The sequence below is a fragment of the Ixodes scapularis genome, unplaced genomic scaffold, assembly GCF_016920785.2.
Source record: "Ixodes scapularis isolate PalLabHiFi unplaced genomic scaffold, ASM1692078v2 PGA_scaffold5__190_contigs__length_132052651, whole genome shotgun sequence".
Classification (NCBI taxonomy): domain Eukaryota; kingdom Metazoa; phylum Arthropoda; class Arachnida; order Ixodida; family Ixodidae; genus Ixodes; species Ixodes scapularis.
The window spans coordinates 39,372,324-39,397,347 of NW_024609880.1; positions in this window are offsets into that span (position 1 = coordinate 39,372,324).

A 25,024-nucleotide genomic window follows, 5' to 3' on the forward strand; every position below is an offset into this window, starting at 1 on the left:
GACTCAGCGCAAATTATTCTAAAATGTTCCTTTATTATGTCAGAAACTATTGTTATTCCGTACATCTCCAGAATATTGAAGAAACAACGATTTCCTCACGTTCCCCGTGCACTTTCGACCGGAGTTAGAACCTCCTGGTATTCGCCGCTAGTCGCCGAGAGGTGGCGTTCTAGATTGGGCTACTCTGCTCCGAAGGAGCTATATAGTGCTCTAGCCGAGACGGCGACGCCGGGACATTGGTTTGTGCCGTCCGAGAGACACCAACTTTCGCATGGAGCGAAAGTATGCAGACGAGGCGGTTAGGAAACATTATAATATAAACCCTGAGACGATGCGAGTTGTCTTGACCGTTATTTGATTTATCTTTGTAACAGGGTTTGATTATGATGGTAACCTTGCGTGGTTTACCAGTAGTTCGCAAAATCGTAACAATTTTTCTACAAGCGACTCGTAGATCCGCTTGTCAAATTTTGCGGCACGCAATTAAGCCTGTTTATTTTTTACACGAACGATCTTTTGCTTCAAAACTTAGTCGGCGGTATATCGAAACTTTCTGCTCGTAGCACAGTCGCACCAATGCCGAAAAATTTTGCATACTGGCTAAACGCCATCATCCTAAGCTCGGCTCGTGTTTCCCAGTTGGCATCTAACAAAACTAGGTATAATTGATGAAAATATGGTGCATGTTACCGCATGTACGGGCAGTTAGCGGCATCCTACGCCTTGGTAAGCGCATCCGCGCGGTGTGAGGTCCACCACCAGCATGGCGCAGGTCCCAGTCCTTCCCTAGCGTGACGTCACTTGCAAGGCGTGTATACAGCATTTTGTATAAAAAAGTCCGTGTCCCAGTCGAAAAAGACTTATTTATACTCTTCGCAATCAACACATCAATATAGACACCGCTTCTAAAGGCGTATGGCACGGAATATTTCGAGTAGTTTCCGAGAGCGATATTCGAACTTGACTCCAAACACCCGCAGTGGAAGCAAACGGGGTGTTAATACTAGCGCTTGCACGTAACGGGTACCTAGCAGTCATAGGTTCCGGAAAACACACTGCCACCTGATTTGTAGAACTCAAGCCTTGTCCACCGATCCACGAGATAAAGCTCCCTGATACACTTACCAAGTCCGCCCTCCCGCTTCCCTCGCCTTCGGCGGGCCGTTTGCCTCTGGGTGCGTTCCTGCAATCCGACTGCTCGCTCAGTGACAGGTCGGTTCCGGGACTTCCTTGGCAAAAGCTCGAGGGTCATCCAATTTGCAAAGCACGTGTGCGACAAGGAGACCCACACGTTGGCTTTCACGCTGCCTGCACACAAAAGAACACGTCATAAACGCTCCGAAAAGAAAGGACTGAAAAAGCCGTTTACAACTTCCTGTAACGCCGAATTGGAGCGCAGCTCTTGAGGAGGAGGAGTGGAGGGTATATTCCTCCTCCTCCCTCGTGATCATGCCTGCTAGTCCTCCTCCCCTCCTGCTCCCCCTCCCTCTCCTTTACCCCTCCCCCCGAGGTCACGTGACCCCCCCGGACCATATTAGACAATGAGGGGAGGAGGGGGAGGAGGAGGAGGGCAGAGGTCCGGGGGGTCACGTGACCTCGAGGGGACGGGATCACATGACCTTGGGCGGGCCGTCACGTGACTTCGGTGGGGGGAGGGGAGTCACCCCCCGGGGTCACGTGACCTTGGCGGGGGACGAGGGGGAGGAGGAGGAGCGGAGGGGGAGGAGGAGGAGGGGCGACGCCGACGCCAACGCCGACGCCGACGCCGCACAGGCTGGAAACGGGTCATGTGACCCCCTCCCCTCAAGGTCACGTGACCCGCCCGGACCATACTACACAATGAGGGGAGGAGGAGAAGGAGAAGGAGGGGGAAGAGGAGGAGGGTGAGGAGGAGGAGAGGGAGGGGCGCGGTTACGCCGACGACGACGCCGACGGCGACGCCAACGGCGACGCCAACGGCGACGCCGACGCCGCTCAGGCTGGAAACGGGCCCCTACGAGCTGCGCTCTAAAAGTAAAACGAATGGATGAGCACTCACCAGTTAGACTCAAATCCACAGTTGGCCCCATGGACACGCCGGCACCTGGAACACTTTTGTTTCCAAGACTGTCTTCGATGAAGTTTGTCACTCGATTTGTTTTTGTGTTTTGTTACGATAGCGATGGCGATGCGGCGATGTTCGTTGGTTCCACCACAGTGGTTAGGACGAAACTCATTTGACGCAAGGTGAATGTGCTTATTATAGTCGACTAACATTTGAACTTTCAGATGTAAAAATAAACTGTTTTCACATTTATATAATTCTTTGCAATAAAGCATAATGGAGTTTATTGTGTACTAAACTGAAGCTTGGCCGGCTTAGCTTCGTTTCATTTAAACATGGCCGCGACCACCGTTGTCCCATGTGACGGGCTCGACCTATTTTCTATGCATTGGTTGTCCTGTTATTCACCTCCTGCGATTCGCATCAGCCACAAGTGTGCTATCGAAGTATTGTGTTCCCTCCGGAAAGAATATCCAGCCTTCTCGGAAGCAAGGTCCCCACTAGGGCTGTTTTGACCGTAACTCGGACGTCGTCCGCACCCACGAACCGCGTCCGCTAGCCTCACGTCGTTTGCTTGGTTCTCTTACGTTTCCGGCGACGAATCCCCCAGCCCTTGCCTCATGCCTACAGTACCTGGCTGCGGAGTAACAATCTACGACAGCGCGACGACATTGGAAAGCGATTAAAATTTCAATCTTCGACGTGAATGCGTTTTGGTTCTCGTATGACACTAGCTTTCAAAACGCGACTTCTAAGTTGTAGTTCTACGTTGTCCCGTAGTGCGATGGAGGTAGAAGAAGCGACCGTAAGTGGAAGCCATTATTTTACCTTCCTGAAATTTAATTCAACAACGGGGGCCCGGGGCTTCCCCGGGTGGCCCCGTTTGCCTAATCTTTGCCTCAAGAGGATGGCGCACGCCACGAGTGGGGAGATGAGCTCCGGAGGGAGCCGTTCGACGGCATCTGATGGCCGGGTTTCCAAGAAGACTTTCGAATCTTCAGACTACAGAGTTATTTTACCAAGGCTTCCACAAGTTATTGTCGTCCTGAACTCAATATTTATTCATGCGGGCATCACCGGAAGGCCATACAAGGCCAGCGATTTCAATGAAGCCCTATTTTCTATCGTCGACCGGAAGGACGTCGTCGGCTTAGGCCAGTATCAAATGAACCACGTCTGGATGATCACCTTCGGAAACGCTGCTGCGAAGAACAAGCTGAAGGTACAGGAAGAGCTTGTCATCAAAGGGAAGAAATGCATCATCATTGACCCGTGCCAAGAGGAAATCAAGCTCAAGCTTCAATGGGTGCCTATACTCATGCCGGACTCGGAGGTGAGAAAGGTCCTAGAACCCTTTGGAAAAGTCAAGGAAATGAAGAGATAAAAGTGGAGATATTCAGGTCTCGGGGACTTAGAATCAATGACATTAGATGTAACCCTCGCTCTGAGGCAGGATCTCATAGTAGACAAGATCCCACACATCTTAAATGTATAGGAGTCGAACGTGCTTGTTGTAATACCAGGAAGGCCATCTCTCTGCCTGAGATGCAAAGCGATTGGACACATCCGCCGGCAGTGCCGTACTCATCTGTGCAATGAGTGCTGGCGGTATGGACATACAACTGAAGAGTGCGTCGTGACGTATGCCTCCAAGCTCCATGGGAATGCATCACTGGAGACTGACTATAGCGAGCATCTAATGGATGTGGAGGAAATGTGCAACGAGGAGCTAACACCTTCGCAGGCGACGGACGACCACGCTATCAGAGAAGACGACAACTCTAACAGCGCTACCAACGACGTGCTAGCGGAGCAAAAGACCAGCGTAGAACAAGACTTGGGACAAGAGGCATTACGAGCCGAACCAGAGATGTCTACAAACAAGGAAAAAGATCCGCGCAAGCAACTGACGCAAGTCAAACAGATGGCGGATGATGACAGACCAGATAGGCGACACAGCAAGAAACCCAAGGTTGACGTCACAGAGTCTGCGAAGGAGGAACCTCAGGTCACAATATTTCCAACAGCCTACACCGACCCACAGAAGAAGCTAGTTCCTAAAGAGCAAAGGCTAAAGTCAAAATTCAAAGACCGGAAACCATTTTCGCGGCTGCCCTAGAACCCGACCCACGAAATGAATAGGAACCGCGTCACCCCCGCCCAGATAAGTCACTTTACTATTTCCACCTTAAATGTGCGAGGGATAAATTCGAGAAAAAAAAAAAAACAATACCAACTGTTTCGGTTTCTAGAGAAACATGACAGCGACATTGTAGCCCTGCAGGAAACCATAGTGTCAGAACAGAATACCTTATTTTCGGGATGTAACCTGTGGATGAACACCTACGACGTGGTTCACTGTCCCGCAATCGACTACTCAGCAGGGTGCGCAATTCTGCTCAGGAAGCATATGAATTACAAAATGTGTAGCATTCTCGAAGGGACTGACAGCGGGCGCCTAATGGTAGCAAACGTCCTCCTACAAAACCAGCCTTGGCGAATAATTATTGTGCACGCGTACAACGACATTGCGCAAAGGGAAAGCCTCTTCTGTCAGGCTAGAATTTACGCCAACACTAGGTTTAACGTCATATTATTAGGAGACCTCAACTGCGTTTTAAACAAAAAGGATAGGTTTCCCTCAACAAAGAATGTAGATCCAAGCACAGGAGTTTTAAAATCACTGTTACAAGACTGCGACTTGGTAGACTCATCAGCAACATCGAACCAAGCGATCTGCTTTACTCATTTCCAAGGGTTGTCTCATGCACGACTGGATAAAATCTACATTTCCGGAGCAGTCTCCGGTGCAATGAGTAGCTACAACGTGATCCCTGCATTCTTTTCTGATCATTGTATGGTTCACGTGACAACAGACACGAAAGCATCTCAGAAGACAAGGAACTCACAGGCCTGGTGCCTTTGGAAAATGAATGCGAGCCTACTTTAAAACGAAGAATGCAAGAAGGGAGTAGAATCAGCTCTTAAAAATATCGAGTGTACCAAACGTGGGTGGGGACAGAAATGGGAAATGTTTAAACAAGAAATAAGGAAGATGAGCATCGAGCTGTCATCAATTGTGGCATACCGTCATAAAATGAAAGAAAGGCGACTTAATGAAGACATTCTCTACCTATATCGTCTTGGATGCCAGGAACCAGGGAAATACAAAGATGACATAAAGAACCTTAGAAAACAAATTGAAGAACACTACGGAGGAGCCGCAGTAAGAACACGTACCTTGCAAGTCATAGAGGGAGGGCAACCGACGAAGAGGTACCTTAATGCCGAGAGAGAATATGTGAAAAAGAAGCGAATTGACACATAACAAGGAAATGGTCAAATTTTGACTGATGAAAAGGGAATTCGCGAAACATTTGAAGCCTATTACGAAAACATATTTACTTCCAAGCCACTTACCGCAACCATGCAAATAGAGGAATCCTTATCATCTAGCCTACCAAAACTACCAAAAGAGACGACCGAAAACCTGAATACCCCCATCGATGTAAGCGAAGTTGAATTAAATATAAAGTGATGAAAAACGGGAAGGCCCCAGGTCCAGATGGTTTACCAGCCAGTTTTTACAAGAAATGGAGCAAGAGACTTGCACCTGTACTCTTAAATGTTCTCAAGGAATCGTACTGAACGAATGTCTACCTCCATCATTTCGGAAGGTACACACAGTGTTAATACCTAAATCCAAGGACTTGGACAAGCTTTAGAGGGTAGAGGGTTATCGGCCTATAAGTTTAGTCAATAACGACTACAAAATTTTTGCACGCGTTCTAGCAGGTCGATTGCAAAGCGTAATATCTTTGATTGTTGGTGACCACCAGACTTGCTCCATCAAGGAAAGGAAGATACAAACCAACCTTCACATAGTTCGATCTATAATAGAGATTTGCCAACAAACACATGAAGCCGCGGCATTTTTACAACTCGATCTTGCAATGGCCTTTAATAATGTTCAACACCCCTTTCTGTTCTCTCTTCTGAGGCACATACATGTGGGAGAAAATGTTGAGCGTGGGATAAAACTTTGTTATACTGACATATCAACCAAATTAATATTCAAAGGAGCTCTTACACGATCAATAGAAGTTCAGCGTTCGGTCAGACAAGGATACCCCTTGACACCCCTTCTTTTTGATCTCTACCTTGAACCACTCTGCAGAAGCATCCTGAACGACAGCGAAGTTCAAGGATCTAGTTTCCACAGTTGCGAAGTCAAGATTCTGGCCTACGCCGACGACGTAGTGCTTTTGTGCTCCAACAAGCCAAGTATATAAAACGCAATGTCGCGCGTTTTACATTTTTGTGCCGTGGCTGGTGCGGCAGTAAACAACGACAAAAGTTGCCGTTCGTGATGTGGGGACTGCAGGACGACTCCACCCATATTTGTGAACATAAAATGGTCCACCGAGAAACCACACCCGTTGCGAGTACTGCTGAAGGCAGTGGACAATCCAAAGGCAATGTAGGACAACGTTGGAAAAAATGTCAAATCAGCTGCAGGCATGTGGAACCTCAGATATCTATCGACCTTTGGTAGAGTCGCCATTTGCAACATTTACTTTTGTCGAAACTAACATACCTTCTGCAGGCTATGCATTGTTCCAGAATAACAGTAAACAGGCTCAACAGGATATTTGCGACATGAATCTGGAGGTCCCCGTATTAGCCAATGAGAAGAACAAACTTACTTCGGAAAATTCAAGGCGGGGGGCTTGGTCTGGGTCACATCTTTGTGAGACAGCTAATTGCCAGATGGAATTTTTTTAGACACGAACAGCATTCTTTCTTGGAGATGTGCAAAAAGTTATTTTTGGAAAAACGCTTGGTACCACCAGCTGATGATTCAATACCCACAAGTAAAATATCGTTACGAGGATATTATAAAGAAGTAGCAGACACGTTGGATTTCCTAAGAGCGAGGTTTGACCTAAACTTTTTAACATCGTGCTCAAAGAAGTCACTCGTAAGGAAACTTCTGCTTTCGCTGTTTCTTGACCCAGTGTTTCGCCTGTACCCTTATGACCCTCCACAGAATCGCAGAACTTTTGTTCTAAAAAGAGTCATGAACATGCCAATTCCTCCGAAGTGCAAGACTTTCTTTTACAGATTTCATTCACGTACCATACTAGTAAAAGAGTGGCTCGACTCCCGCGGCTTTGGAGTATATGTAACCACCAATCGCCGTCTTTGCCAAACAACTGAAACGTTCACGCACGCTTTCGTTTTATGTGTAGACGCTGTCTTTTTTTGGGACGTTAAAAAAAAGACACTGAAAAAGGACTTTGAAGTGGTTGAAACAAATTTTCGGTACTTACATTTTGGCGAAAACCTGGATACAATCTAAGATGTTTTAGTTGTACTAGGACTTCATGGCTTATGAAAGACGCGAAAAGTAGATACCGAAGCGGGAGCTGCAAATCCCTCTTAAGTAAATTTTAAACACATAGCAATTCAAGTTGACCACAACATACTTGCATGCCATGAGAACGATGAATGGAAAGAAATAGTTAAAAACCTCAGTCAGTCGCCAGATATTATATAACAAGCAGCTACTCGTGGAGAACAAATTACCGTAACAAGATGTCTCCCTTGCTAAGGTCACGCAGGTGCCCTACAACCTTAATTAATTGACGTATCGCTTGCTTAAAAATGTATGCGTCATTGACAAAAGTCCTCACCTGTATATATTGTACATAATTTGTACAAAATTTAACACTGTTGATATTGTGTAAATAGATGTAAATAAATGTTTCAAAAGAAAAAAAAATTGTACCGTAGTGGAGTGGTGACGCCTCCTACTTCTACGCCGCGGTCGCGGGTTTGATTCCCACTGGGGCGTTGCCTTTTTTTTTCCGGAATATTTTGTTTTGTTAGGCATTTGGTGATATTTACAATTATCTTCTATGATTAACAGTGAAAAAAAACGAATGTTTTCGACGAAACTTCGCTGTACTTATGGTATAATGGTATGGGACTCTCTTTCCGGAGGGTCATGGGGGTTCAGTAGGGCTTGGGCTGCAGGCTGGTGTATGCAAAGCGCTTGTTTTCTGCCCTGGTATATTTCCCGGTATAAACGCAAGCTGTAAAACCGTTTTCTTTTTTTTTTTTTTTTGTAAATCTGCTACTTTTTTGGTTTATGCAAACCATTTTTTCAGATTCCAAGTTTGTTTTTCACTGTTTTTTTTGTAGGGCTTTTAGTAAAGATCTGTGAATATTACCTTTTTTTTACTTGTGATATATATCCTTTTACTTTTTTTTTATACAGAGACTACAATTGCCAAGATTTTTATCGCGTGCTGCACTTTTATGGAGATCATTTTATTTTATTTTTCCTAACTTGCTTCAAATTCATCAAAATCAGGTGTAATAAAACATTTCCGTTTTTCGCGAGTCAGCGGCCTTATCGCTTTAGTTATGCGTCTTCGCCGGTATGACCAACTGATAAACCGCCACAGCTTCCCCGCTTATCGGTAGAGTTACCTGATGACCGCTGTGACGACCTCGCTCGCCGGTTTAACGCACCGGGCGACCGTTCTGCTTTCCTGGAATTCCGGTAGTGCCCGGTACGACCGGATCCACAGTCCGGTACACCAGATAGGTCCACTGCTATCAAGCTAGCGGGCTCCGGACTAAGTAAACCGGTCCCGGTGGAACACCCCGGGCCGCCGGTGCGGCGTCAACGGGACCCCGGACAACGTATACCGGTCCCGGTGTAACTACTCCGGGCCACCGGAATGATGCTACCGAGCCTCCGGTCTAAATATTTCGGACCGGTATGAACCGGTACGATCCGGTATAACTTCACATGGGTTCTTTTCAGTAGGGTAGTTGAAAAAACAATGAGGAGGAAACAGTTCTTTCCAAAAGCGACAAGTATAATTGTCGACTACAACAAATGACTCCAGGCAGCAGAACGTTTCTTTAACCGCTAAGCAAAAGCGAATGCATGGTTCGCTAGTCACCAACTGCCCCTGACGCCAGTTATGCGTGTCAGGTTAAAAATGTATTGTACAAAAATAAAGGAAACAGGGTCACTGGACACATCTGTGTTGAAAGGTGGTTCAGCTGAATTTACACAGTTTGGTACGAGGCTATCAATGCTGTGTGAATCTTTTTTTTTTTTAATTCTAGAACTTTTTTGGTTTGGGGACTCAAGGGAAAAGGCGGGCGCTTACCAAGGACTAGCGAGCCGCGCTTGGATCCTCGAAGAGCCGTTTGCGGCTCGCGGGCCGTAGTTTGGCCATCCCTGCCGTATAGATGAAACGATACAGGACAGGCGTAATATTTGTCTTCTCCAGAGAAACATCGATACATTTTGTTTTATTCAGTACAAGTTTCCTCAGCATATATTACCGCAATACTTTCATTTAATCTTTATGTTAGCTGCGCTTCCTCGATGAGATTTCTGGATCTATATTTTTGTCAATGGAAGCAGTATAGCCGTCTAGCATAAAAAAAGTTGTATGAATTTTTTCTCTAATCTGAAATTTAGTATTAAGCCAGGCTCAATGATTGCTCTTTGTAATATATACAATATACAAATCAAAGAGTACTCCAGCGAATTTTTGAGCTACCCCAACTAACCATATTTTCTGAATATCTGACTTTTGCCATTTCCAGTGAGGTGTTTAGTATTGCGAATTCAGAATAATTTTTTTTTTGTAAAATCGGCAAATAAAATTATGTCAAAACCATGCTTCAAATATGTCCGGCCTTTTCAGTGCCGTGATGTCAAGAAAAGGCAGGCTCGCGGGTCGAGCAGGCGGTCTAAAAAAGAAACTATGCCGAGCATTCGTTTTGTGATGCTGCGCGGGTGTTGGAGGGAGCTTCCAAAGGATTCATTTGACACCATTAAACTGCTTGCAATCACTTGGACATGAATTCTCGAGTCCACAGAGTGGACCACTGCCTTCCGCTGGTGTCATTTTTTTTTCAGTAAAGACTTTCAGTTAAAAAAACAGGTTGAGGACCTAGATTGTAAATTTAATACCTTTGCGACAACAATTATTTTGAACTCATATTTGCATTACTAATTTAGCGATGTTTTTGGGTGTGTTTAGCAAAACTTCCAGGCGAATCGGGAACCACAAAGAAAACGAGGAGTACCCTCTTAGTTGTTGTGCACTATGAGCTAGGCACTAATATAGTTTATTGACATACGCACCTAGGACCCGGGCAATTTAGAAGACCTGCACTCAAAAACGCCCCTGACAAATCTCGTCTAGTGTCATTCCCAGTTCCTCGTATATCGCGTAAGCGCCTGCCGCGTAAGCACCTAAGCGTCCGTAGCTAAGGCTGACTTGACCTGACGTATTTGTTGTATTCGACGTCGTGCTAAACGTCCTCCGAGAGGTCCTCTTCGAGGTCCTCCTTCAGATCGTCTTCGAGATCATCCTGGAGGGCGTCCTAGATGTCCTCCTTAATTTCGTCCTTTATGCCGTCTTGACGTCGTCATTGAGGTGTTCCTGAAAGTCGCACTGAGGGTAGTCGTAGACATCGTTCTTGATGAGTGTTGTACGGAACGGCGTTCCTGGAACGCGTTCCTTTTAGGAGGAACGAAGGAACGCCGCCGTTCCATTTTGTATCGCTGGAACTGGAACGGGAACGCGTTACATTTTTACTGGAACGGAAAGAGTAACGGCGTTTCTTTTTTTCGTCCAGTGGGGTAATTTTTATTTTGTTTCGAACAGAGAAATTTTGAAAGAACAAAAACAATATCTTTACGAAGTGCAGGATCTTGTTACCTTTTTGGCTACTAATCTTATGGATTATTTTGTGTGGTCCTCGCTTGCTAACAGTTTCGTGTGCAGGAGAGCTGGTGGACATCGATTCTTTTTTGAGTGCCCAAAACTGCGGTTCAAAAAGCAAGGCTTTTAGTCGTAGGAAAAGACAAAGAAAGAGGGTTGTTTCAAGCTCAGCTACTTTCTTTGGTTCCAAATCCTCATACACCCAGAAATCTAAGGCCGACTACAGCCACTTGTGAACTTCCATAACGAGACATACAGTTCCAACAAGATCACAGACTGCCAGAGATCGAACGCACCCTTGTATCCCGAACATTGATCACTTAAAAGATACAAAAAAGAAAATAGCCATTATTTCTTCTCTTGTCGCCCGCACCTTCAAAATGAACAACAAAGCCAACCTTACAAAGAAGTATTTGTAGTTTTTAAGACTGACCTTCCAAAAACCCTACCATCTCCTCGACTTGCTCGTCTTGCGGACAGCAACATCGAGAAGCAACTGTTGTGAAGTTCGAACAAGGGACTTTGCTCTATTGAAACGTGTGAGGTTGCTGTAAAACGCTCGTACAATGTTGGGTAAAAGTACATTCGGCTCGTCTGAATCGTCCACTACAAACATGAATATGGTTACAAGCTGAGATTTTTAACTTGAATATATCAACAAATGAAACCCTGCTTCCGCTTGTTTTCTTCTCCTGTTGCCCTTCCATAATGGCATACAAACTCGTATGTTGACTACTAAAGAGATAGCTAAAAAGAATCTTCATGAATATAGTAATTAGCAATATACGAATGTAACGTATATGTAACGATACGTTCCATTTTTTAAACTGTAACGGGAACGAGTTCCTTTTTCAAAGATGTAATTTGTAACGGGAACGCGTTCCAAAAATCAGAAGGAACGAGGAACGAGCTTTCGTTCCTTTTTTTGAGGAACGTGTACAACACTGTTCTTGATGTAGCCCTCGAGGTAGACCTTGACGTCATGTTATCCAAAAGGTCGTCCTAGAGAATCGTCCTTGACGCCGTCCTAGACACCAACCTTCACGTCGTCTTCGATGTGTGCAGGGCACATTACGAAAATTTCATCACCATAACAATTCCCTTGCTAATTGTTTTCACTAACGGTGTTCTCGTCGAGCTACCGCATTTCATCGCGTTTGCTCGAATGGACGTGTGTGTAGTTTGTTTTTTAATCAGTGTGTACGTGGCTTGAGCAGATTGCTTGAAATTGTAATGTTCATAGTACACGTGTCGTTGACGTCATCTGTGTCACGTGATATGGTCAATCGACGCTTATAGCGTCACTTCCACGCCGCTTTATTTTCATTTTAGTACAAGTTGGAGTCTCCCTATTGAAAAATCCGGCAAAAACTTCCAGAGACATTCGGTGGAAACCGGTTAATTTCCACTCATTTTCACCAGAAACCATCGTAGTTTACCAGTCTTTGGTGGAAATATTACCGGCCGACATTTCCAGTAACCAGATTTCGCTGAACCTTTACCGGAGCCACTTACAATTAAAATCCGGCAAATACTTCCCGTGACATTCGGCGGGAACGGGTTAATTTTCACTCATTTTCACCAGAAACCAGCGTAGACACTTTCGCTAGAAGTTATACCAGAACCACTTTCGATTACCCGCCGCTGGAATTCTACCGGAAGCCACTCTCGTTTGCCGGACACCGAACATCACTGGAAGCCGACGTGAAGGGAACGGATGAAGTTAAGAAAGCTAAGACGAGCAGAGGGACTGTGTTTGTAATGGCGGCCGCCAATGCAGCGGCATTCTCGTGAGTGCGTGTTTTAGCTCGAAACGACGTTGCAATTCTGAAAGTGCGTGTAGTGAACTGTTTTGACGATTCAAAAAGGTGGGCACCTTCAGCAGTTTTCATCCGAAACCAGTTTGGCAGATTATTTGCCGGCGAATAGATTTCACTGGAATGTCAGCGGCAGTCCCTTTCGTATACCAGACGACCCGGTTTTCCTAGAAATCTTACCCGAAGCGGGTGACTCGCTTCCCTGTTTACCGACCTATACTCGAAGCCGACGCGAGGGGAGGGGGAAGCCGAGACGAGCCGGGGACTGGCCGTGTAATTATGGTGCCTCGCACCAAAGATGAGTCCCCACGCACCCTCTCTCCCTCGCATTGGGTTCGTGGGGAAAATGCGAGAGCTTTGTTTTGCTGACTTATTTATTTTTTTGAAGAGAACCGCTTACTTTGTCCGTCAACGAGCAACGACCGGCCAGGAACGAACGCTTAGTCTCGGCTTCGCGTTTCATGCGTGCTCCTTGTATCTTCCAAAGCAGCTGTGTGTGCAGATGAAAAGAATATAGTTTTCAGTGACCTGTTTCTTACGCCTCTTTGTCCGTCCGGCTTCAGACGCATCCAGCGAGCGATAAAGACTGTGCCCAAGATTTATCGACGTCGGCGGATGTTCGTTTCCCGCGTTCGTGGTTTTCGCTAAGCGTGCTACTGACGCCTGGTGCACCCGCGGCGACGGCGTCAGGGACGACACCGTGAGTGTGCCCGGGACTTCTCAACGGCGGCAGAAGTCCGTTCCGCGCGGTCGTGGTTTTCGCTAAGCGTGCTACTGACGCCTGGTGCAGCCGGGGCGACGGCATCAGGGACGGCATCGTGAGTGTGCCCGGGATTTCTCAACGCCGGCGGATGATCACTCCGCGCGTTCGTGGTTTTCGCTAAACGTGCTGCTGACAGTATACGTGTGTGTGTCCGTGTGGTGCACCTGCGCGGTTTTATTAGTTGAACTACCGAGCGTCTAGGAATTCACCCAGCGGTATTGTGAGTGCCTTGAAAGATATCTTTTGCGGAAAAGAACTTGGTGGTTCCTATTTGGTCTGATTGGTTTTGACTACAGCTGTGCAAATTGTTTCACTGGAATCGACCCTGTTAAATAAGTACATAGAGCCTTCAGGTCTATATAGACTAACCACTTTAATTGTTACCGAATCGTCCAGCATCTGGTAAAGATAACCAACCAGGGTTCACAGGCTTCCTCCTAAGTGCCTTCCGTTGACGTTCGAAAAAAGAAAGAAAAAACACGGTAAATTCCGTTCAATCTGGTGATCTTCTGCTAAATTTGGGCTTTACTGGAAGTGAAAAGAGTCCCATAATCCTGTAAAATAGATTTTTACAGGAAATAAACTTCCGGTAAAAATCCGGTGACATTTTGGTACAATATTTGGTGGCATTCCGGTAAAAATCCAGTAACATTCCTGTAAAACAATTAGTGACATTCCAGTAAAAAAACCGACAACATTTTGGTAATCTACGGCTTTACTGGAAGTGAAAATAGACCATAGTCCAGTAAACTTGACTTTTACGGGAAATGGCATTGCGGTAAAAAATATTTTTTAATCAGGTTCCCTTCGCGTTTTGAATTGGAATGGGCGTGCAAGAAGAGCGATGCTAGAAAGCGCTCTGAAGCATTTCTTAAAAAGTATATGAAACAAAAAATAATGTGTTTTTTAAGAGTTTGTTTAGGGCACGCGTGTGAAAAAAAATAATTTTACGCGAAAAGATTCTATTTTCTAAAGCAATAGTGACGTTGCGAGACGCGATTTAGTCAGTGGTCCCCTCCTTTTCACTTGTTTTTTCTCTCGGCATTTCGGGCGCGTAAAAGAGAGGTAGATCGGCTTCTCCCTCACGTTGAGCTGGAAAGAGCGAATGACTTAATTGCAATCTCGTTAAGTGAATGGCCATTCCCTGACGTCATGAACTTAGCACGCAGAATTTCAAATAAATCTTTCGCCGTCAATATTGTTCTAATATTTTTTTTCGACACGCGTGCCCCAACCAGAGTGTTTACAATTTTTTTTTCTTTCCAGGGGTCCTTTAAAACATGCTCAATTTTGTTATATTGGTCGCACTTTGGACTAGTTAGATTACTCATAAAAATTAAATTCCCCTACTTAAATTTCAATGCTATAATCTCACTTCAGCTATTTTGTTTATGTTGAAACACGACTTCTGTAAGTTTCTCCTTTTTTCTTTGTTACAAAAACCTTCACAATTAATTTCATTACCTGAACACAACGCCTCTATAACATATATTGATGTTTTTAACAAAAGAATTCGTAACGTTACAATGTTTCTGAAAAATCGTTGCATATTTCAGTAGTGCATAATTAGGAAGCATCGCCTCCTCATGAGCTTGTTAGCTGAGCAAATAATGAGTAACCACATTAAGGGGAACTTTTTATTTTAACTTAAAGTTCCAACTCACAAAATTGTGCACGTGTGGATGTTCCAATTGGGCCGACGTCCATTTGTACCTTGCTGAATTTTCGGATATGTCAACGGAATTGTCGTTAAATTGATTTGCGCGAAAAGCGATGCAACCTCGCCAGGGTCACGCAGACGATTGAGCAAAAAGGTCATTTGGCTCAGCGCCTCTCCACCCTCTACATAGTGCGCCATCTTGCACAATGTCTTTTCTGGAAATGTATTAGCCCGATCGCGACGACACGTATCCACTAAGTGGAATCAGGCGGAGCATAATTTGGTAAGGCCAGGTAGCTGTCTAGCTCCAGCTCGGTGTTAATGAAATAATAAAGGTCGCCGAACGAGCAATTAGCAGGGATCCTAACGATCTCCTATGGCTCCCCTGGGAGCGTCGCTCCATAGGTCTTGGCAGACCTTCGAACTCAGGCACGCGCCAGACCAGACGTTCACTTTTAGAGATTCCAGCACGTCGCGTTCCCTAACAAACGATATGGTCTCAAAGGACTAACGGCAGAATTTGGTTCTCTGAACTCCCATTTGCTCCACAAAAAGACCATCTGGTTCAAGCAGATATCCGTGCGCAAAAGCTGGGGACTAACTGCGCTCGACTGGGACTAAACCGAGAGGCGCGCGCGAGCAAAATCAGCTATTAGTCCTTTTCAGACAGGGTACATCTGTTTACCTTAGTCCCCAAAAGGAAGAGCAATGCTGGCCAGGAAGACACCTGACATTACACTTGTCTTGTCCGCGACTCTGCCGAGCACGGCCGAAAGTGTTGTCCAAATGCTGACGAAACTGGCGAATTTGATTTAATGTGCAACCATCGTGCAGACATAACATGGTAGAGCTCCGAGCGTTATGTGAATACGAGTTAACGAAAGTGCAGACTCCCATTCAACCAACTAGCTACTCAACACTGATGTGTTGACAGTTAGCAATCCCCATTGACGTGATTTGCCTTCTCACAAACAATCAGCCTTTATCCAAACGGAACACCTCCATATACTAACCCATTTTTCCAGAAAATTTTTTCATAGATTTTATAGGCGGGCAGGGAGCACCGCCCTATCGAAAAGACCATCAGGAAAATCCTGATGGTCTGATGGAGTGGTATTTTGGGACGCTTGATGGTCTGATGGTCGAATGACCTGTCGTATTTTGGGACGTCTATTTTTTATGGCTTGATTATGATGGTTTCATGGCTAATTTGAAATAGTTCGAGTTGGCAGCCACTTAAACAAATGGTTCGACGCAAAGCACGACAACACGCGAATGCATAATGTGGAAATTTAATTACGCCACGTCTGGAGCATGACGAGGCGCATATCCCACCTCTTAGAATTTAATTATATTGTCCCCTGCACACTGGTATTCGCCAACCTTACATTTGAGTACGTCAAATGCAGCAACTAATAAGAATAAAGTCAAACAAGCTGCGTTGCTTTGATATTTTTGTTATGAAATTATGAAATCATACATTGTTTCGCTAGGGAAATGGCAAGGTGGTACACAAATACCAGAAACATTTGAGGAAGTACTATAGTGAACAACATTAGTTGAAACGCCATGACGCATGGCGTGTGGTACTATCAGAGCCACCTGTCGGATTTTTTTAGCAAACCTCCGTGTTTGCTGAGGTTTAGGCAGGTTGCTTCTTGCACGCATTGCGCCGCTATGAGCTGGAAATTGACACGGAACGGCATAGTGGTGCAACGAGCACAAGAAGCGATTTGTTTCTACCTCAGCGTATACCGAGGTTTGCTGAACAAACTGAGAGACAACTCTCATATTATCGCGTGCCAGAGCTAGTGGCATTTCAGCTCATATTGTCTGCGACAGCACATTTGTACCATTTCAGTAGTATTTGCAGTATATAAATTAAGCTGAATTAATATAAGGAAAAGGGTAAAAAGGCTACAAATTGAGGTGCAAGCGATGGCGGACATGCAACAGCATGGGCAGTCCGTGGTGGGACTGCGCATCGGGGGAGCACAGGCAGCAAAGGCATGAGCGATGATCAGCGATGAGACCAAACACAGGACGACCATTGACGTACGTCAACAGCAGAGGGGGCCTAGAGACGACTAGAGAATAGTAAGAGTGGCATGCTTCATTGCAATTGTGTGACCATGCAACGTTTTGGAGACTGAGCGAGCACTGCCTAATAAAGATGGCAGTAGCGACCAAGCAACCCACAGCCTTTTTAAAGTGGTAAGCTGATCAACACACTACTTTAAGGTTGCTTGCATAAAGGCTTAGATATATATTAACCTCAAAATATTTTTATGTACACCATCATTTAAAATAATTGCTTCTAAACTTGAGACCCAGATTAGTACTATGTTACTTAATTAAAGAAATTATAGTATAGACGGACATGCCTTTCTAGGGATTGCTCCTGAGATCGTACATATTTTCCGAAGGGTACCGCCGTATCTTCTGGTGCTGGACTGCCCTTTCGGCCTGGCGGTACCCTTTCTCCCTCACGTTTAGCCAAAAGCACCCTGGAATATTGAAAATCTAGAGAAATAATGTTTTCCATTGCTCAGACTCAAAACAATATAGAACATCATACATATAGGCTGGAGGGTCATAGTTTAAAAAGACCAAGTGTAAATTAGTCCCAATGGAAGCAGTTAAGTGGCAGCCGGCACCTAACAAACCAAAGTTTCTTATAATTTACACAGTTTAGAGATTACCATAAAAACAAAAGTACCGCAGTAATCATATTCATGTTCCACTCTCAATAGACAGCCTAGACTGGCTTTTGTTAGATACTTTTAAGCACAAAACAGGCAGCCAGTGTCTATAAATCTCACAGCTAGGGCAGTGACTTTGTAAGAAATAGGAGCTGCAACTGTAGATAAGTAGACAATGAACATTGGGAACTGCTTCTATTTGGTTGTCATTCCTCGCTGTGGTAACAGCTTAGACAGACCACATAATTTAAAAATAGCATCATGAACAGCAGAAAGAACCAATGCAGTTCTACATAAAAACAATCTTTCACATTCCTTGAAAGATCTTTCATTCATGGCTTGGCTACAAAATTTATAACCCTTTTTGGTTGCACTCTACGAGGTAGACGACCTTCCATTTCACCAAATTTCTTAATTTTAAGTGAGGCTACACTTAGGATATTATAAAAGTTGCTCGTTCTTAGTTAACCATCTAAAAGTCTGAAAACCATAATTTTTTTACTTAATGCATAAAGTAATGTTTGCTTCTAGAGCACTCACGACAGTAGTAATAAGTATGCCCATATTCGATCTAACAATCTGAGATCTCCATAACAAAGTAATCCTTAGGTTGAGAGTCACCTGAAGAAAGATGAGAAATTGATGGTCGAAATGAATTCAGAACATTTACCCCCTACAGTTCGTACATCATAAAAGGTGCATTTCATACCTGCAATATTCATGTCAGGAAGCAGATTATCACCATGAGAAAATTAAACGCAAATGCTAAGAGGATCAGTTTACGTTGCCTTTCTTCCCTGAAACTAATAGCCAACAGAATTGAATGCCTTCCGCAGCGTGGGCTGTTAAAAACAATGGAATGTTTGTACCTTCATCGTTGCACATTTCTTTTTTACTTCAAAATTCTGCTTTGAAGTTTAATATGTTGCACGTTTTCCCCACTAAGAAAAAAACAAATAGATAAACAAAGCAACACAAACAAGTTTTCCTAATGCCGAAATTAATTTCCTCTATGCATTAATTGGTGCGTTTCGAAGAAGTGTGCTTCCACCGGAAGTTACACGAATGCCAGAATGTAGTTGACAGCAAATCTTACAGCGGCTTAGCTTCATGGAGCAGTTAATATTTTCGTGTTATTAGACTAGCTGTGCGTCACAACATTAACCCCGAGACTGCATGTAAAGAAACGACACATACACCGAAATTTTTGAAACACAGCTGAATTTTTGTTTTCCATAAATGCTCAAATAGTCACCATGACGAAAAGTAACAAAGAGAAAGAAACCAAGAGAAGCATTGCAATGCCTTGAGAGATCCTAGCTGACGCAATTATCAATTCTAACATGTATAGTAGCACACCTGACCAATGTACAGTCATAAGACACGATAAAATGAAGAAGAATGATATAACCAACACAAAGAAATATGCCTTCATAGGTCAAGAGTTGGGCTAACCTATTTTTTCGGCTCTTTCCAGACGCAAGCCAGATGACCTCTGTCGATTTGACAACGAAATCGGCGAGACTTCCTTGTCATTGTCCCGCGATTTTCATGCCTTGTGCCAATAAAATGAAAAGGCTGATATTGATATCGATATCAGCCTTTTCATTTTATGGGCATATATGTCACCGCAATGCACTCAACACATATCTGGAGGCAGTACCACCCGTCTCTAAAAGTAGCTCATGAACTACACGTGGACCGGTCCCCCAAGTTCCTTGAACTCGAACCGGAATTTAAAGAAATACACATATATTGAAAGAATGATCCAAGGGAATGCAAAGGGTTTCCTTCGTCTGCGTCTGAACATTCCAAAACGATAAACTGTACAAGGTATTCGAGCTGAAGAGACTGCATAGCTTATGGACGGCCATGACTCTGGAGACGGAAACGGAGTGTGTACTTGACGGCTTCCACTGGGACTGCTTCCACTCGGACAGCTTCACTGACGTCAAGAGGAACAATTCGAGTCCTTTGTGTTCGGGACCTCAGTCATGGAGGCGAGAGGCTCCCCTTCGCCGGTGGCTTCCGTGCTGAGCGTCACCGTGGCGAGGGCGGTGAGGGGCTTCACAACGATGCCCTAGGTGGACAGGACTACCCTCGTGGCGACGGACTCACGGATGTCGGCTACATCCCTGATGGGTTGGACTGCAATCCTGGCGTGTATGGCGAAGGGCGCGGCTATGGCATGCCCTGAACCGGGCGACAAGGCGTTGCCTCAAAGCCTTTCCCCTGTCCGAGATGCCGATCAGAATGTTGGCAGGATCCATTCGCTCACCATTCAACGCTGATCGATCCGAGGTCGGCTCAGAACCATCCATGCAAGGCTCAGACTGCAACTCGGACTTTTCGGGATAATAATAAAGAGTACAGTGCCTTTGCATGCACCAAAATTTGTTTTTAAACAGTCCACTGCAGTGCTCTACAAGAGCCCTGACCAAGTAAATTGCTTAATTAGACCAGCAGAGAGCAATGAAGATGGGTTGTATGCCAGGTACAGTAATGATGGACTAAGACTCTAAGCCGTAGCCGTAGTCACCTGCACATTTAGAGGAAGAAAAAAATTATAATCTGTTCTCTTTAAACTGGACAGCAAGAAAACGGTAAAATGAGCTGTTTGCAACTTTATTTCTCTTCTAGTGCTCTGCATTTTAGGATGTTTTTTACAAAGAGGTGGCAGATGTATATATACAGGGCTTGCCCAGTTAATGTTTGGAATAGTACATTTTGAGTGGTACTCTGGTTTTCAAGCGGTACACAACCACCGTATGGTGGCTGTGTACAGCTTGAAAACCGAGTATGCTTGCCGAGTAGGAGCATTCTGTCGTTTACCAGCCGGCTTTGCTTGACGCTGTCGCGAAACCAAGAGAAGCGCCATTTAATAGAGTTGTGCACTGACTCAGGGCACTGCGGATTGATGCATAATTACACGGCATACGGCTTCATGCATATTGAAGTGTAACACATATACCGACATCAATTCACCTGAATATTTCACTGATCGTTCACCAAAGCACTCTCAATTTTAGAACCTTTCACCGCATATTCATGAACGCAAGATATGATGACAAGTCATCACTGTCTTTTAACAGAAATTTGGCGGGCGGAAGGATACACGTTTTGCAGTGATCACATACTGCGTCGAGCGCACGTTCGTGCAGTCGTAGCACAGAGACCACACCAGCCGGCACTTCTCATTTATAAAATGGCATATCCACAACGTGCCGGTGTTAGGCTGCATTCACACTGGCATTGGAATCGCAACCCCAAAGCGCCATCCGCTCGTTTTCATCATGAACTGCGTGTGAATCTGTGCTGCATATTTAAGCAACCGCTTTGGCAACCGCTTTGCGGATGCGGTTGAGCGGCCAGTTTGAAAGCCGCGTAACGCTGTATTCTGCATTTACCACATTTGGAACGGACTTTGTGTACGTAATAAATGTGTACTTACCGCCATCAAGGTGAGGGCGTAGAAGAGCTTGCTGCACAGTACACCACCTACTTGACCGTGGGATCGTTCTTGGACGGACCGACGATAGCGATCATCGTCCCGTTCATGCAACCGATGACGGCTGCTACCCCGAGATAACGCACTATAGCGACGGACACGACGCAGACAGAGACTGTGACGGTTTTCAGTCTCAAGTTATGCGTGCTCGTCGCTCGCCACCAAGCTTTGGAAGCACGCCGTGGAGTAGAAACATAGTGTACACAGCACTTTGAGCTCCAGGGTCATAAACGCCCACGAGCTTCGTTTCGCAGTCACTTCACCTGCGAATCCTCCCACCAACGTTGTCACGCGCAGCGTTGCATATCCACCGCACCTCATTCTTTGGCCGGCAATGTTTCCAAATGTCTTTCTCTAAGAGCTCCACTGCATCGATCGCAGTGCTGCCGGTAAGGCTTCCTGGCGAAAACAATAACTCAACTAGCAGTAACGTGGCATAATATACCGGCGACCATGACAACTCCTTTGGAGCTAGTATGTTTTCAAACGCAGTAGGTACTAAACAAAACGTCACGATTATGTCAAGTCATGTAGGGTCGGATTCTTCCGTTCACCCGAGTTGCACTCATTTTTTCAGGGAAATTACGTAAGTGTTGCTTCAAACCAATGAGTCCTGATAACGTCACTTCCGGGACCTTCTGTAAGAAGCATGTACAATGTCCGACCTAGACTTCCAGGCAGGCTTGTACGTTCTTCAACTACGCTACTCAATTACTGTAGTTTAACAAATTTTCTTAGTAGTGTAGTAACTTTCAATTACATTTTAATTTCGGTAATTTGTAGTTTACTTAAATTGCTTTTTCCCGGTGACTTTCACTCAAATTACAAATTACTTTTCAATTTTAGTAGTAGGCACTTGTATAATCAACCGTTCCTGCACAAAAAATATATGTTTGAAGATGAGCTGATATTTGCAAAGAGGGGAAAAGATATGACGTCGGCAAGGAGGGGGAGGGTAGCATTTTGAAGGGTCCACAACTCCCTAAAAAGTTTCACGAGCCCCCCACTGCAAATTTGCTGCTACGAGATGCGGGGAGCGGACATACACGTCCCAAATGAGGCCGAGTAACTGTGAGATTATCGCCGAAGACTGGCATTTCTTTCTGTCTCGAAGTTCAAGCAAACTTGAGTCATTTGAAGAAAGGGCTTGTTCCCACTGCTCTACAACGTAGGATCTCTTGCCCACTACACGAGGGGTACACACTGCATCCTCCCTCAAAGGATATAATAACATACAGCATCCGCTCTGAAGCTCATCTGGCGCTCCTATAGTTTGATTTTTTTTTTTCGAAACGCCATCTGGATATTTCTCCGAGTGAAGTAATGGCGGCTATAAGACCGATACCAATAAGTCCCTTATCAGCTGATTGTGTTAAATTATTCGTAGCGAGAATAAAACGATTTCTCTGTTTCGACTTAAATTATTTGCCGGCCTTTCCAAAAAGAAAACAACTGATGTACCTCCGATTTCCCCTAAAACAATGGTAAGCAGTGTAAAAAAAAAACTCTCTAGGGGATAAAAGGGCAATCGAAATATTGTGTTAAAAGTACTTCTAGTTTACTTTGAAAGTACATTGCATTTATAGTACTTTACTTCAGGTACATTGCACCCGGTGTACTTAAAGGGAAGATGGGGCACTTCTACATTAAAAAAAAACGCTTGAATTGCGTTCATTTTCCTTTAGAATAGCAGATATCACAATTATATTTCAATGCGACGCGCCGGAGAGCCATAAGAGCAATTTGAAAAAAGGGCTGAAGCCCCGCCTCCGTAGCCTCGGCAAGCCAAAAGATCCGTCGATGACGTCACGTACAGCGACTATCTTTCGCGTTTTTCTCGCGTTTAAAAATACTTGCGCGGCAAATGGTTTTGGTATTCGGGTTCACGAGGTAAAAATACACTAGAATTCACTTCTAACTCATTTTTTTCAAGAAGCTCCGTAGCTTCCCTTTAATACTTAACATCACTTACATAATCCTCAATTTACTTTGTTCTTCCAAGTAGTTTTTAGATTACTTTACGCAGCACTGTAAACAAGCAAGCACTCTATGCGAAATCAAGCTCAGAGAGTGCTAAACCTCAGAGCAGAAATGATGCATCCGCAGTACATCATTAATCAAAAAGAAAATGAGTACAAAACAATTAGGCACGCAAAAGCAGAATAAGCTATAAAAGCATTTCTGTAAAAACACAAGCCGCTTTATATTGCCGCGAGCGCACCGGAATAAGCAGGCAACGCGCTCGTGGCCTAATGGTTATGGTTATGGCATCGAACAAATGTCACGCATGACAACAGATGAGGCAATGATAACTGAAGAACTAAATGATTGATGGGGTGAACTTGTGCCCAAAACAAAAGGAAAAAGGAGATAACAGAAGAGCGTCTCGGGCGTCGAAGTCGGCATAACTGCAGAGTCGAACGCTGACGCGAGACTGACTCTTACTCGCCACGCGGAGCCCCTTTTGTTCACGCGGGGCTTCTGGAACGATCGGCCTAGAAGCTTCGGCTCGCAGAACGTTTTGACCTAGAACAAACAAGACGATTTTCGAATTTACCGAAAGATCACATTACAGTCATCAAAATGCGTACCCGCGGCCAGGCATGCAGCCGCACATGGCGGCCGACGATGGCAACGACGACGCTCAACTGAAACGAATCAAGGCCTCTCTCCTTCTTATAAGAGTGCAAAACATGACCAAATCGTTGTCATGTTGACCAAGTTGACGGAGGGTCAATCACCCATTCTAAATGAGATTAAGTCTCTACAACGCAGACAGAATCAAACTAAAAAAGTACTGGGAACTTTAAAGTCTAAGATTCAAGAAATTAGAATCGAAAGCGATGGCATTAAACAAGTGAAGGAGGAGGTCAGAAAGGTTTCGGCCGGTGATGACCGAACAAAACGCTACTATCTTTGATTTGTTAACACAAAGGTGTGAGTACCTCGAGAACCAGTCAAGGCGAAATAACTTCCTGCTTTACAACATCCCTGACGTTTCCGGCGAATCTTGGAGTTAGTCAGACGAAAAAGCGATAAACTTTTGTGCAAGCACGCTGGGGGTTCACCTTTCTTCTCCAGCAATAGAGCGCGCTCACAGAATAGGGTCCCACCGCGAGAATGGAGCGAACCCTTGTCCGATAATAAAAAAAAATGCAGCTCTTACAAGGATAGAGAACTTGTTTTATTGAAGGCGCCCGCTCTTAAGGGCACTGTGTTTCGTCACAGTGAGGATTTCTCCCCGGACACGCGTACTGCAAGGAGAGAGTTACTGTCGTTTGGATAAAGTCAGGGGAGAACATTTAAGCTACGCCATGACAAACTTTGTATTGGAAACAGTCAATACAGTTGTGACAAGTCATACAACTCTGTGCAGCCTACGCAAACCTAACATCGAAGCAATGTGGACACTTGTACAAGCCGCTTTACTTCGCTGTATTTTCTTCTAATCAATGCAAGGAGCGTTTATTTTAAACAAGACAGTCTGTACTCTCTTATGCATACATGTTCTGCAGACGTCGTTATTTTAACTGAGTCTTGGTTAAACTCTAGTATAATGAATTCTGAGCTGAGTGCTCTGACCTTTTACAATATATTCAGAAATGATAGGCAGGGAAATAGGGGTGGGGGAGTGCTCATCGCTTTAGAAAACTCGTTGAAAGTTCTTCAGTCTGACATCGTGTCTGACCTGGAAGCTGTCTCGGTGCGAATGAGCACTCCCACTACTCACCTTCTTGAGGTGGCTTGTTATATACCACCTGGCAC